Source organism: Triturus cristatus, chromosome 1_2, assembly GCF_964204655.1.
Source record: "Triturus cristatus chromosome 1_2, aTriCri1.1, whole genome shotgun sequence".
In the NCBI taxonomy this organism is placed as follows: Eukaryota; Metazoa; Chordata; class Amphibia; order Caudata; family Salamandridae; genus Triturus; species Triturus cristatus.
This window is the reverse complement of record NC_140580.1, coordinates 440825961-440840096: the sequence shown is the minus strand read 5'-3', so window position 1 is coordinate 440840096 and position 14136 is coordinate 440825961. Positions and strand designations below refer to the sequence as shown.

The 14136-nt window shown below is 41.1% G+C and overlaps 1 protein-coding gene and 1 long non-coding RNA gene across 6 annotated transcripts in view; one reads left to right on the top strand and one right to left on the bottom strand.

Annotated features, from left to right (window-relative positions):
* The window catches only part of LOC146867456 (protein FRA10AC1), a 178392-nt gene that overhangs the window by 151169 nt on the left and 13087 nt on the right, over window positions 1–14136 (bottom strand). The window lies entirely within an intron of this gene.
* On the top strand, window positions 4848–6896 carry LOC146867457 (uncharacterized). The gene is made up of 4 exons (XR_014966091.1): window positions 4848–5022; window positions 5705–5779; window positions 5889–6008; window positions 6473–6896. It is a non-coding gene; the product is annotated as an uncharacterized LOC146867457 (long non-coding RNA).

Genomic DNA, 14136 nt, shown 5'->3' with positions numbered 1-14136 from the left:
AGTACCCGTGTTCCATATAGTAATCTCAAACCAAACGGTGGGTAACTGTTCCAGTGTGGGCACAATAGTTGTCCACAGAGAAAGAGAAACAGAAAAATGAACAGAAAGGACTAGGTCTATACCCCACAGGATAGAGGCAAGTCCAAGTCTTGTCTCTTGTTGCCCTCACACATCCCAAGGGATGTCATGCTTCATCATAGGGCAATGCTCCTCGTCGGCCAGCGCTGCAATGCCCTACGGGTCCCCCGAAGGCTCGCTTTAGCGTAGATCTTTTGATAATGCCATACGATAAGTGAGGGTGTGAGATTGAGGGTTCATAGGAAAGGGTGAGTGAGTGAGTGAGTGAATGATTAAAACTGGCTAGGGGATACCAAAATGAAATTACTTTAATATGTGGATTCCCCTGACAGGTTAAAAAAACCTGTAGGTTGTGCGTTTACTGAATAGGCAATAATGTGCCTCAGTAACTCTTCGGTCGACATGTTTCGTGCCCACAATGGTCGTAACGATCCCTGGCGCTTCCTCAGGACCAATGAAGTGAATAAAAACGTGTATGGGTAAAGAACCCTACTAAAGAAAAATAGGCGGGTCTCCTTGTGACAATCTACAAGGTGGCCTAAGCTCAATTAGTGACCACTCTTGTTACGACCTTTTAGTAAGTTGTGGGTCGCTCCATAGGCTAGCGAGTGTTCGCCCGCACCATAATGGGGGTTGTCGTAGGGTGCATTGCCTTCCAACACCTACCCCTTACATGCGTGCCTGCATATTGAAGCGACCAACAACTTACTAATAGGTCACAACAAGAGCAGTCACTAATTGAACTTAAAGTTGAAGGGTGCTCACAGGGTTTAGTGGGAGTCAGATACGTTGAGGCCCCTCCCAGCGTCTCTACCTCTGTGCTGCTCTACACCTCCTACCTGCAAGACCACGGTAAAGCCACAGTATATGATTTTCTTGTTTTGATTCACATAACTTGAAATGTAGCAGCAATACACCTTTATGTTCACCTTCAGTGGATGAAGCAAGTTCCAGCTTGTCAATTTGTGGATGGCGAGTTGCAACTGCTGAACAAATTGCAAAATCCTAATCATGCCAAGCACAAACATGTAATCTGTAGCTGCCATCTTCTACTAGGCCTTATTAAAGCATTAACTGTAAACACTTGCCTCACAGCAAAGACGACGGATGTATTTGACACTAAATCTGTGAAATTAAAAAATTGGTTTGTAAGTAACAACACTTCTCATTCTACAACCTGCCTCCAAAAGTAACCACCAGGGGCGCTCTTCCACTAAAGTGAAGGGAGACGCCCCACTGGTTTTTAGCACTGCAAAAAAGGAAAAACAAAATGATATTAACGCGCTGCTATTATCATTTTATTTTTCCATGCTGAGGCAGTTATGCGGGGCTGGGCTGCTCACAGAGCAGAGGAGGAGTCGTTGGGGCACTTTCAAAATGTGCATGACGGTTTGGCATGGTTATCTTGGGCCAGCCAGTCATGCGCACTTAACTTGTTCTCCACTGGGGCTGTAACGCACAGCCTGGGTGGAGAAAATGCACAGCCTCCCAGTCCCTTTCTGAGAGCCAAACCACGGCACACAGACCAATCACGATGCTGTTGTCATTGTGACAGCAGCGTCGTGATTGGCTTAGGGTAGTCTATGAGCCTGTGTACTTCCGGTTCACACAGAAGCGGAGAACGGAAGCGAGGCAGCGGCCGTCCGGCCGACCGACCAGCAGGTAAGTGATCTTTTTTTTTTTTAGACCCTTCCCTCTCTCTTCCCAGGAGCAGCAGCCACCACCAAACACATATTCTAGAAGCTTGCCCATGCCTAAGAACTCAAAAGCCTTTGTACCACACCTGCCTGCACTTTCCATGGGCCAGTAAATATGCTAGAGTTGCAAACTAGACTCTGTGACTGGCACCGCACCCTGGTCACATGGACTGCACCAATGAGAGTTTCAGAACCTCAAGACCGTGACAAGCAGCAGAAACGAGTGAAGAGTAGGATACAAAAACCAAAGCTACTTCAGGAGTCTCACAAAGTTGTGCAAAACAAAAACTGCTTTGTGTTAGGATGTTTTCCATGAGCAGAAAACAGTGAATGACACAATAACAGACAAATGGAAGAAGGGAACTGGCTGAAAGTCCCTATAATTAATAGATTATAAATATAATCTTAATAAAATCTTAGTGAAATCTTGGAAAAATCACAATATCTTGGCTAACGCCAGACCTACAAGAAACATGACTGGAGAAACTACTCTTGTCTGATATCAGGCCACAACAAATCATAAAAAATGTTACCAAACCTGCAGGTCCAGTGACTTGAATAATCTATACAACCTAACTTTAATGTACTTGACCTGTAAACTGGTCTCAAATTGTGGGATCCTAGACAAATATTTTATTTTACAGAGTTTTCTTTTACAGAGTCACCTTTTTCTTAATTAACTTCAAAAATATAGGAGTACAGCATTTCTGCTGTACAAAAAACTCTTCTTTGATTTAATAGACTAAACTTTTGCTCCAAGTACAATAAAAATACAGCCCACATATAGGATGCATATGATTTCTGACTTGTCTCTTTGTTTACCTGAATAAAAAAGCATCCAAGACCTGCTGCCGGATTCAAGAAGACTTACCAAATAGCTGCCAGAGCATCATGGATGCCTGGAAACCTGACCGCAGGATCCAGATCTGTGCTCAACAATGGGGTGCAGATGCACACTCAGACACTCTGCCCCAAGACTCCAGAGAGAGCGGGTTAGACTGAACACTGGGCCACCAGACCTTGGGGGAACTTTCTCTGCCTCACGAACTACATCGAGGTGACACTTTCACTTTTGCCAAGCCACTGTGGAATTGCTAAGACTTGAACTCACTAGTGGGCCTAGCTTGGATGTCACGTATCTGGGGAATAACAATGGAAATTTGACGGAGAAGTGGGACCTGAGAAGCTGACTCGAGCACCACTAGTGAGCCTCCCTTGAGAAGGCTGTGTGAATTATTTGTAGTGTGCCGTATTATACTTTGTATTCATATAAAAATGTTTTCTCTTTAATAAAAGCAAGTATTTAACTGGATAATAATTTATTGGAGATTGTTGGGTGTATCTTGAGCTGTGAGCATGTGTTCACCTAATACCAACCTCCTCCCTAAGAAGTTTGGACTGCTCGACCTGCGCTGCTATAATAAGTCTAGTGCTAAAGGGGTACATTTTCCTTCACTCAAGCCTTTATATTTAAAACCAGGGAGGAAGGAAAAGGAAGATACGCCTTAGGGACCCTTCCGATGCACTAAATCTAACTTCTATTGTCATCCTCCTCAACTTATAGCATCACTCACACAGAAGAGCTCTGTCAAACAATCATTCAACCATAGGGGCTTGCAAATCACCCCCATTCATAACTAGAATAAAAATAAATTTTTAATACTCTATTTCTCACATAAGTCAGTTACCCGAAGAGGCTCATTAAAACTCCTTCAAGCAAGCGAGGTTCTATGAAAGAGACTACATGCTCGATATGGACAGAGAGAGGACAAAGAAAAAAGAAATTGAAAAGATAGTGTTCGACAGCCAATTTTCCCATGTGAGCAATCAAATCAAGAACATAATAATAGGAATTGGAAAATTCTTAATGAAGATAGAGAGAAACGCTTAGATAAACCTCTCTTTGCCTTAAGGCGCAACAAAAATATTCGCAACTCGCTGGTCCACACGTATAAAGATACTGAAGAGAGTACACAACTCACTATCAACAGCAAGAACGCTGTCGGTAGCCACAAATGTGGAACATGCTCGATCTGTGCATAGTAGGGAAGACTTTTCTCTTTAATGGAACTATGTTTTCTCCGAACACCCTAAACAATTGCCGTAGCAAGAACGTGGTGTACCTTTTAGCCTGCCCATGTGGCTTAGGCTATGTAGCAGAGATTGGACGTGAGCTTAGAATACGACTGTTGGAACACAAGTCCTCCATTCGTACCAAAAAGGAGAATGCACACTTGTTGATCACTACACCTTAGTTAATCACAATTGTGATGAACTCGAGTGGTATATTCTGGAAAAAGAGCAGGAGACGTGGGGGGGGGGGCACACCGAAAAAAAGAGGAAAAAGAGAGAACAATGGTATATTTGTAAACTAGATACCATTAACAAAGGCCTGAACTCGAAAGAGGACTGGATGTCCTTTATCGTATGATACACCTATTCTGAAGGATTACAATGGATTTATAGGCCCCAATTAAGTCAATATACCCCTTATCCATATAATATGCGTCAACTGTGTCCAGTTAGGCAGTAGTAGAATAGTATTCCCAATACATAACATTATCAAAGAAAATACAGTTAGCCAAGCAGTAAGGGATAATAATTATTATGCTCCAAAACGGACCCAGGAGTGGTATATTAATAATCACAACAATAAGTAGGTAGGACATGGGACAATACATGGATCCTTCATAAAATAAACAAAATATATATCTATACCTGTATCTGACTAATGCATTATCTTTGATCAAACCAGCATATACAGCTATTAAAAGTATTCCAGTATATGAAACCAAATACACATCATAACTGAAGTAGTTCACCCAGAATAGAGTAGCTCTTTAAATTGTCTCCGCTAAAACACTAATCTTCCAAACATGGCGGCGACGAGTTTCACGAACTAGGTGAAGGATAAAATAGAAAATCCCTTGTTTATGTCTACATACCTACCAGAAACAAGGTAGTACTTAAAGCCTAATTTAACCATTTAAAGATGGCGGCGATCAGTCTTCGGGATGAGGTCGGGTAAAGAAATAGAAGGCCCTCTTCTATTTTTACATATTTACCGTAAGTGAGGTAGGTGATCATAGTGAGCAACAGAAAGGAGGGTCCAAAGGTGCAACGGGTATTAACTTAAGCACTCGCAGGTGGACCAATCTTTCAAGGATATAAAGGGGGAGGCAAGATCCGGATCAGCTCATTATCGACCGGACCGGAGGATAGACGTGATGCACAACGCATGACAGTGGTAAGCAACGGGGATATGATATGATAATTTGTAGAATGAAGCGTGGGATTGTGATTAAGGTTAGGCGCCCATTCTTTTCTCCCGGTAATTTGAAGATTGTCGTTTTATACATACGCTGGCATAGGTAGCCCCATTGGCAGCAGCGTGTATATATATCGTTTACGGGGATCCAAGGGCTGATACACATCCGGGTGGAGATGTATGTGTCCACCTCCTTGATAATGGGGTCGAGATTTAGAATGCCGCTGCATACCGTAGCGAACAACTTTTGATGAAAGGAGCTTCATTTATGTTGTTTTTCCTTTTTTTTCCCCTGTCTCCCGTACTTTTAACCTAATAGATAAGAGAAAGTATAAGGCCGTATAATATCTCTATTTACTCAGTTGGGAGACCGATTATGTGGGTGTAGAAGGCACTTGGGTTATCAATCAGAAACCAAATAATTCAAATTGTAGGTGTAATACAATGTTTCTCTGCTTCTTGCAGACCCGACCATAGTGAGGGTACTATCAAGGTCGAGACAGTATCTACCGTATCTATGGTATATATGAATCAAGTAACACAGAGGGACAAGACTCGTGCTTGAGTTATTTATCTTATCAATAATGTGAAATAAATCAATATATACAACCATTTAAGGGAAGGGAACTTAATTATTACTACCAACCTTATATTTTGATAGATCCATCCCAAAGGTAATAATCAGGACAAATCTACAGGAAGGATAATATGGTGTACAAACATTAGAAAGGAACAGGTGAGAAATCAACATAATGATAACTCCAAGAGCATGGAGTATGGCCATGATAAAATAGTCCTAGTGATAGGTAACTTTAGAAATAACTCCAACAAATTTGATTTTTCAGAAATATTTTGGACCGAGGTCTCTGTAATATCCAAAGGGCTGGATTTGTCATCCCATTAGGCAATTAACAACAACTGCCTAATCCATGTAGGAGATCCTCCCTTGCCTTAATAAATCTCAGGTGAGAAATATAGTATTAAAAATTTATTTTTATTCTAGTTATGAATGGGGGGGGGGGGGATTTGCAAGCCCCTATGGTTGAATGATGGTTTGAAAGAGCTCTTCTGTGAGAGTGATGCTATAAGTTGAGGAGGATGACAAAAGAAGTTAGATTTAGTGCATCGAAAGGGTACCTAAGGCGTATCTTCCTTTTCCCTTATTTCTCCCCCCTCCCTGGTTTTAAATATAAAGGCTTGAGAGAATGAAAATGTGAATAGCAACATAAACCCGAAACTATTTGTAAGTGGTTTTCCTATGCGGTCGATAGATGCTTTACTAAAAATTGTAAATGTATCATGATAAGTACTGTGACAAAGATATATATACAAATGAAATATCCTCGGTATTAGATACAGTTTGCATGTAAGATAGAGTGAAAATAGATGACTTTTCTATGTATACTGATCTATATATTTTATCACACAGGTGTTTTTAAATCTGTTTTTGGGACAAACATTACGAATCAAGAGAGTCACAAAATTCAGTCTTGATAAAGATGGTGCAATAATTTTCTTTCCATCGAAACGCGCCGACACTTTTTGACACAATCCGTGTACTTGCTGGAACCACAGATTATTAATCAATGGTAGCATTGGGTTCTAGTTGGTGTTCATTGTTTTATCACGGATGTGTGTGTTATGACAAAGTCTGGTGTCTTCTCTCATGTGTACTTTCTTTATGTAGTTTGAAATTTTTAAGGTTTTATGTAATAGATCGTGGATTTTAAAAACAATTATTTCTGAATTGTTTGTAAAAAAATCTTCTTTTTCTACATGGTAATGAATAAATTGATAAATTGTTGTTTTAAACAAAATTGTGTATTTTGAGTTTGGGTTTAACTTTCTACTCTCATTGCATGGATGGTATAAATGAAGTGTGAACAGCCTGAATGACCAATGTGATTATTTCCAAGATTGTGATTTTGTGAGTAAATAACACTAGTTATTGGAAACTTGTAGCCATTAGTCCAAAGGAAACCCTCTTTGTGACATTGTTGTAAAAGGGTTCTGACGAGTAGTTCCTGCTTTCCTCTTGGCCCTCAAAATGGGTTCTGACATTTGTAGATAAGATCAATCATAGATTAAGTGGTGGAAACAGCTAAAACATTTTTTTTTTAAAGTGGGGAAAACAGAGCTGTCCAGTCCTTGACTAGATGAGCTTGACGTGTATCTTATTTCACTATTGACTAGGGAGGCTAGTCTAGGGTTGATAAAATAATTCTGTACATCAGTATATTTTTTTATAAAAACCTGTTCTTTTAAATAATATTCAAATGGGTTGCATATCTATCCTGTATCTGAGGGTAATAACAACCTGTAACTCAAACTCCGCTATATAATCAAGCACTCAGAGTATCTAGGAATATTTTGATGAAAATTCAAAGAGCATGTGCACTTCTGATTCAAAATTACCAAGCAATTCGCCTGGGTGGGTATGTAATGTGGTGATAAATATAGTAGTATATTTGATATTTATCTACATGGTTTAATGCTATCCTAATATCATGCATTTGCTATGGATATTATTAATCAATTTCACTGATGCAAACCTGTTAAGTTACCTGCAATTTGCAGAGCTCACCCATATTTTGAGTTAAGCACCCTCCCAACCGCAAAATCAGCCTCCCACCTGCAAATACAGAGCTGCAGGAAGGCCTGCTCTTTACTGTAATTAAGGACCTCTTGCACTTGATACTTTGGGGCTCACGGAAAGGGAGTTAGGTGAGCTCCACAGTTATCAGGCATGACATAGGTTTAGGACAGTAGGTCTTGTTTATCAGGCACACACATCAGCTCACGGGTGGAGGAATGATGAGTGACGGAGGCAGGCATCAAAGCCTCATGTATCTGCCACAGCAGAGTATTACGAGCTCAATACCTCAATCTGGAGCTCAGCTATAATTCAGTCAAGAGCAGGCAAAATCTGCCAGCAGCAACCAGATTGACTCTAAGAGAGTGGCAGGTGAAGAATGGTGCTGCATGCTCTAGGTACCAAAGTAGTCCGTCCCTGACAGCTGTTAAATAATTTTCCTATGGCCAACCTCACTTTTATGGTCGCGCTACAGACAGTTTGAGCTGTCTGCCAGATACAGCATTGTATACAATACTCCACAGAGCCAATCCTTGCTCAAGATTGGACGGCATTCATGTGAATGTCAGCTGCCTTGGTCTTATTTGTTGCTTTCCTCCCTTTCTGTATTTGACCTGCCCACGGGAACGTTTTGGCTTTACCATTGTCCCAAAACAGCACTGAATCTAAGAAAAGTCAGCCACTTTAGAACACCAGTTTGCTGCATTTCACCTACTGTTCATTGGAAAAAATGCTGCAGAAATATGGAAGGTACATTGATCTCGACAGACATTGAAGACTACTGTAAACAAGTGTTAATGTCAATTGCTCTTGTTTGTATGTAAAGGTAAGTAAATCCGATTGACAGTGCCAATACTTGTTCTTCTCAGTTTACATGTTCTGAGAAGTTGGATTTATTGCATCAGCTTAACTGTGTCCAAGCAGATTCAGAACTGTGGCTATAAATTACCTGGACAAATATAATAAAGAAAAGAATAGGCAAGCAATGTCTCTCTCGTATTTTACATCTCATTCTTTATAGTTCTCATGACCCTTGTCTCTTCCAACTCACTTTCGCTCTGCCTCCTTCTTGCCTATATGCCCTTCTGGGAGTCATGTCTTTCTCTCACTGGCCCTCTCTTTATGCATCTCTTGTTCTCCCTTCTCTTTTTCTCTGCATTGCTCAATCCTTTATCCGCCGACTTCGTCTCCATTCCTTTACATTTCTCCCTCCCTTCTCCCATTAACTTTATCGCCTGCTCTGATTTGGACATATGCCAATCGCTTCTCTATTCCTCTAAACTTTTTTTCTCTCCAGTCCCTTTTCTTCTCTTGATTCCTGGTCTTTTTTCTACATTCTATTCCCCCTCATCCATCAGTGTCATCTAATTACACAATGTTCAGTTTATATCCCTGTTTTATTGCCTTTTTTTTTCCATGCATTTAGTTTTCCTCTTTTTTCGTTCTATTTTTGGGTGCGCATAGTTCCCTCTTTTTCTGCTCACTGCTGTTTATCTCTGCAGTCCATTCTTTTACTCGTATATATGCCGTATTTCCTCTGCTGTCAACACTCTATTTTGTATTAGCTCGCCTGCTCATTCCTCCCGCTGCACTACTCACTCACCCTTTTTCCATAAACGTCGACATCGTTACAATTTCTCATCGAGCTTTCGTCACTTTATTGTCCATTCATTTTATTCTGTCTTTTTGCTCTGAGTCTAAGAAGCTTGTATGTACATGTCAAGCTTGTTAAAATGTAATGCAAACAGTTTTGAAAAATGACTGATCTAAGGCGACTTATGAAGAAAAGCATAGTACATCAACTCTCACAAACTTATTGTAAAATAAAAAACATTCTAATTATTAAATTGTTAACCAGAGTTGTCAGTGTTCACCAATCTTCACATGTGTAACCACGTGTGCATAAACAAAAGCTACTGGAAATTTGGTGAAACTATAGTGAAAAAATCCTACTGTCTACTAAAGTAGCAAAAAGAGGACTATGTGGCAGCCCACAACATCAAGGCAGCCTTATTTTAGAGGTTCCTGATGCCAGAATTGCAAGGTTGACTTCCGGCAACAAGTAAGTAGAAGTATGAGGCTTGACAAATGGCAGACATTGCGCTTCCCTGCTTTCAATGAGGGCTGACTAGCATCATTTACCAGAGAGAAACATTCCTTGAAGTGAGCTGTACACCCCTTGTTCAATAATGCCAATGTGAAATCCCTGTACCATATTTGTAAACATCACGGGAACTCTATAATGCTAGATTTTATGTTTTCTATTCCTTTTTGAAACAGAAAAATGCATATTAATAACTATTTATGATACCGTACTTTGTACTACTCGTCGTATTAGTTAAAACCGATAAATCATATGGATAATGCAGCTTCCCTAAATTATTGAAAATAAGTAAACCATGCAGGGTACAAGTAATAAAACAAGCATTGGCATAGCGAACAGGTCTCGCCTTTGGGGCGTTATAAGTGTTTAGACAGAGGTAATGGCTTTGTTAATGTTTTTAATATGTGTTGTAGAGCATTGTGAATCTTGTGCAGCCTGTTGAAAATGTATAGGTTATAATAAACAAAGTGTTATAACTATTTCTGTCACCTTATATCTAACCGAAAAAACATTATATACAACTGAAGTACTGTACTAAAAGCCAAAATTAATACAAAAAATGTGTTCTAGTTTATTTGTTTATGCAATGCTGTCAATTTTTCCTTGCATGGTGTAATTATTTTTGTTATAGTTTTTATTGTTAGGTGTGGGATATAAACAACGGGAGGGTGGGGTGAAAGGAAGCATGCACCACAGCTGTGCAATGTGCAATAAGGTGAAAGTAAGCATGCACCACAGCTGTGCACTGGGGTGAAAGGAGGCACACACCACATATCTGCACTGTGCAGTGTTGTGAAAGGAAGCACGTGCCACTACAGTGCAGTGAAAGGAAGCACTCGCCACAGCTGTGTACTGTGCAATGGGGGGAAAGGAAGCACACACCCCAGCTGTGTACTGTGCAGAGATGTTAAAGGTAGCATGCACCACAGCTGCACAGAGGTGTGAAAGGTAGCGCGCACCACGGCGCTGAAAAAACGTGGATGTTAAAAGGTGCAGTACATTTTTAAGCTGTGTACTGTGCAACGGGGGGGAAAGGAAGCACGCACCACAGCTGTGCACTGTGCAGAGATGTGAAAAGTAGCACACACCACAGCTGCACAGAGGCATTATTTAGCAGCCGGTGCCAGCAAGCATGTACAAAATGCAAGTGCTAATAATTAAGTGCCCATGTGCGCTCCAGCAGACACCGGCTCAAATTAAGCCCCCAGCAAGGGCCTGCGTTACGCCCCTGGATCGAGTGAGTACCAAAAGCAATGTAGGGAAATGAAACACGCACCACAGCTGTGCACGATGCAGAGATGTTAAAGGTAGCAAGCACCACAGCTGCGCAGAGGTGTAAAAGGAAGCACTCACCACTGTGATGAAAAAACACTAATGTTAAAAGGTGCGGTCAATTTTTAAGAAGGTACCGAAAAAGGTGTGACAATAGAGGCCACCTACAGAGTACAGCAAATGTCTTGACAATAACATACTAATACAAAGATAACGGTGCAAGAAGAGAGTGCTGACATAGATGAAATGCGAGTGCTGGAAAAAGAAGCACGCACTCTTGTGGCGGTGGGGTCTGTCCCTTGGCCGGGGTGGAGGGGATGCGCCTTGTTAGTATCTTATTGTCATGAATGCAAGTGCTGGAAAAGAAGCGCCCACTCTTGTGGCGGTGGGGTCTGTCCCTTGGCCGGGGTGGTGGGGACGTGGCTTGTAAGGAAAGCTGCAAGGTCTTATTTAAACATAATCCACAACAGTTGGCACGCTGCGCGCCACTCCACTCTCTCCCGACAGCTAAACGCTGTGGGAATAAACATTTTCAGAAAAGGTGGGACATGCACCCGCCTTAGGCCAATTGCGTGCTGTCATTTTTGAAAGCCACACGCAAAGACCAATAGCATGTGTGGAAAATCAAACACCACATGCACGAGTTTGCAGAAAGTCTGAAGTGATTCCAAGAGGCCTTCTCCTAAAGCAGCGCATGCGCGCTGCGCTAGGCTCGACCTAAAAAAGAAGTGGTGGGACTAACTAAGTTAGGCAGTATGCAAGAGACAACATGGTGCGTGACATCACTGCTCATGACGTCATGGCGTGTGACGTCTTACATTGCATCACAGGAAGTGACCTCACAAGAAGTGACATCACATAATAAAATCTCACACGTTTAGAAGGTTTATCATAAATACATTTAAGTGCATTATGAGGTTTAACAAATTAGATTTTGCGTCAGGGTTGTGCCAAAAAACTAGTGCAACCCCAACGTAAAATCTGGGCCTCAACTAATAATTTTTTTTTTAACTCTGGCACAAAGAAATTGCCAACAAGGAGAAATATGGCAGTAGATATGTACTGCTTAACTGGTTGCAAAGTCTGCATTTTAAAATAGCTTATGAGATTAAGGCACCTGCTGCAGAGATCTATGCATGCCCAGTAAATCTCAGGGAATAATAATAATGCTAAAATAACTCCAAAGGTTAACGCTTTTGCTGGTGAGATCTGCATTTTATCTAGTCTCAGAATTGAATCAAAGTAGCATACAAGATTAATGTGTCTCTAGCAAAGCACGTTATGTAACATACAGATGACAGATTTTTATTTTATGTAGTAGTATGTAGTAGTAAGTGGGTTACTGCTTTTAACACAGAGATCCTTTTGTTACTTGAAGTTCATAAACTGTAAACCTTCTAATACAGCACAGTGAGCTATGAAGGACCTGGCATGCAACGCCCATTAGGCTGAAAACGCTTTAGCCTTCTCTGTCGTCTGCTGTAGCCCAGGCTGAGCTTACGTTTCCATTTAGTTGTAATGGAAGTGAGATTTTTGTTAGCTTGCGCTTTAAAAATGTACCAATGTTGTTTATTTAGCATCTCACTTCCAATATAAATAAATGGAAACGTATGCTGAGCTGCAATCTTTCTCTTTATAATTGCATTAAGGATGCAGTACCTTATGTGCCTAATAGAGGTCCCTTCACAACTCCACAGGGACACCTAGTAACAGCCTGTGGTACTGCATCCTTTCCTTGTTTTCGGGATGGGGGAGATGCAGCGATGAAGCTGCAAGTAAAAGATAAAGCGGGCCACTTTTAAAACGGGAGCCCCGCTAAAAGGGAAGAGACGGTTCCGGGAGGAATGTAAATTTGAGACTTTTTTTTAGTGAATGGGAGGACACCCCACGGTGAGTTGCAGCACAAAAGCTGCAAATAAAAGATAAAGCATGGTGCTCATTACACGGCCACCATGCTGAGAGTGAACAGCGGTGCCGGGAGAACTGTTAATTAGGCAAGCTTTCTTTCCGGTGGAGGGAGGGTGGACACCCTACAGTAGGATACAGCGCAGAAGCTGCAAGTAAAAGCTAAAGCTCAGCGCTCCTTAAACGGGCGTCGCGTTAAGAGTGAAAGTATGTTTAAAGTAATTTACAAAATGGAGGTGAGCGAGCCGCGCCATGCTGAACAAAAGAAAGGCTCAGCCACCCTACTTTTAAGATAAAGCGTATCATCGATAAAGCCTCAAGTAAACAAAGTGCAGCGTTCATCAAACGGGCGCCACACTGAGAGTGAAAGTATGTTTAAAGTAAAATACAAAATGCCTGCTGCACTGCAACAAAACACACATAATGAATTAAAAATACTAATTTGGTCTGGTTGGGAAGTGCGTAGCTGTTGTGCCTCCAACACGAGCTATGAAAAACGCATTAACAAAAGAGTGCTCAACAAAGTGTTATTAAAAGGTACAGAGTAACATCACATGTAACTGGAGCAGTCCTTATGGTAGGTTACAGTAGTAGAAAGGGAAGGACTAAGAAGGGACTACCAAACAAATTAACCCCAAAAATATATATATTTACAAAACACAGTTAAAGGAGTCAATTAAAAACACGGGCGGAGCTTAAAGCCAGATATTCTGAATACAACATGTCTTGAAGAGACAGCGCAAGCGCTGCCTAGGCAAGACCTAAAAAGTAAGTCTCAGAAGTACTGAAATACAGCCATGAAGGTACTAAAAAACAATTAAAAGCACTATACAAGTACATTAACTTTTCAACAATTAAGCATTGAGTAATGTCATGTGCTGGGGCATACTAGTGATGATATAGAATCAGTGAAGTGTTTTTAATAACACTATTTGTTTAAAGTCAAAATCAACCTATTTTCACTGCTTTGCTTTAATGTCTTTAGTGCCAATAAGTTTGCACCATTCCTTTCTGCACTCGGCGTGCCCTTGACTCCTATTGAAAATGTAGTATTAAGTGGATTACAGTGAGTATATAGAGTTAGGAGTCACACAGTGTATAGCCAGACCCTTTCAGGAGGGAATGGGGCAAGCATGGGCTACTATACCTCACTCTTGGGATTGGGGTTGTTTGTCTCTGGAGTCCAGAAATCCATCCTAATACCGCTGTGTAAACTGGG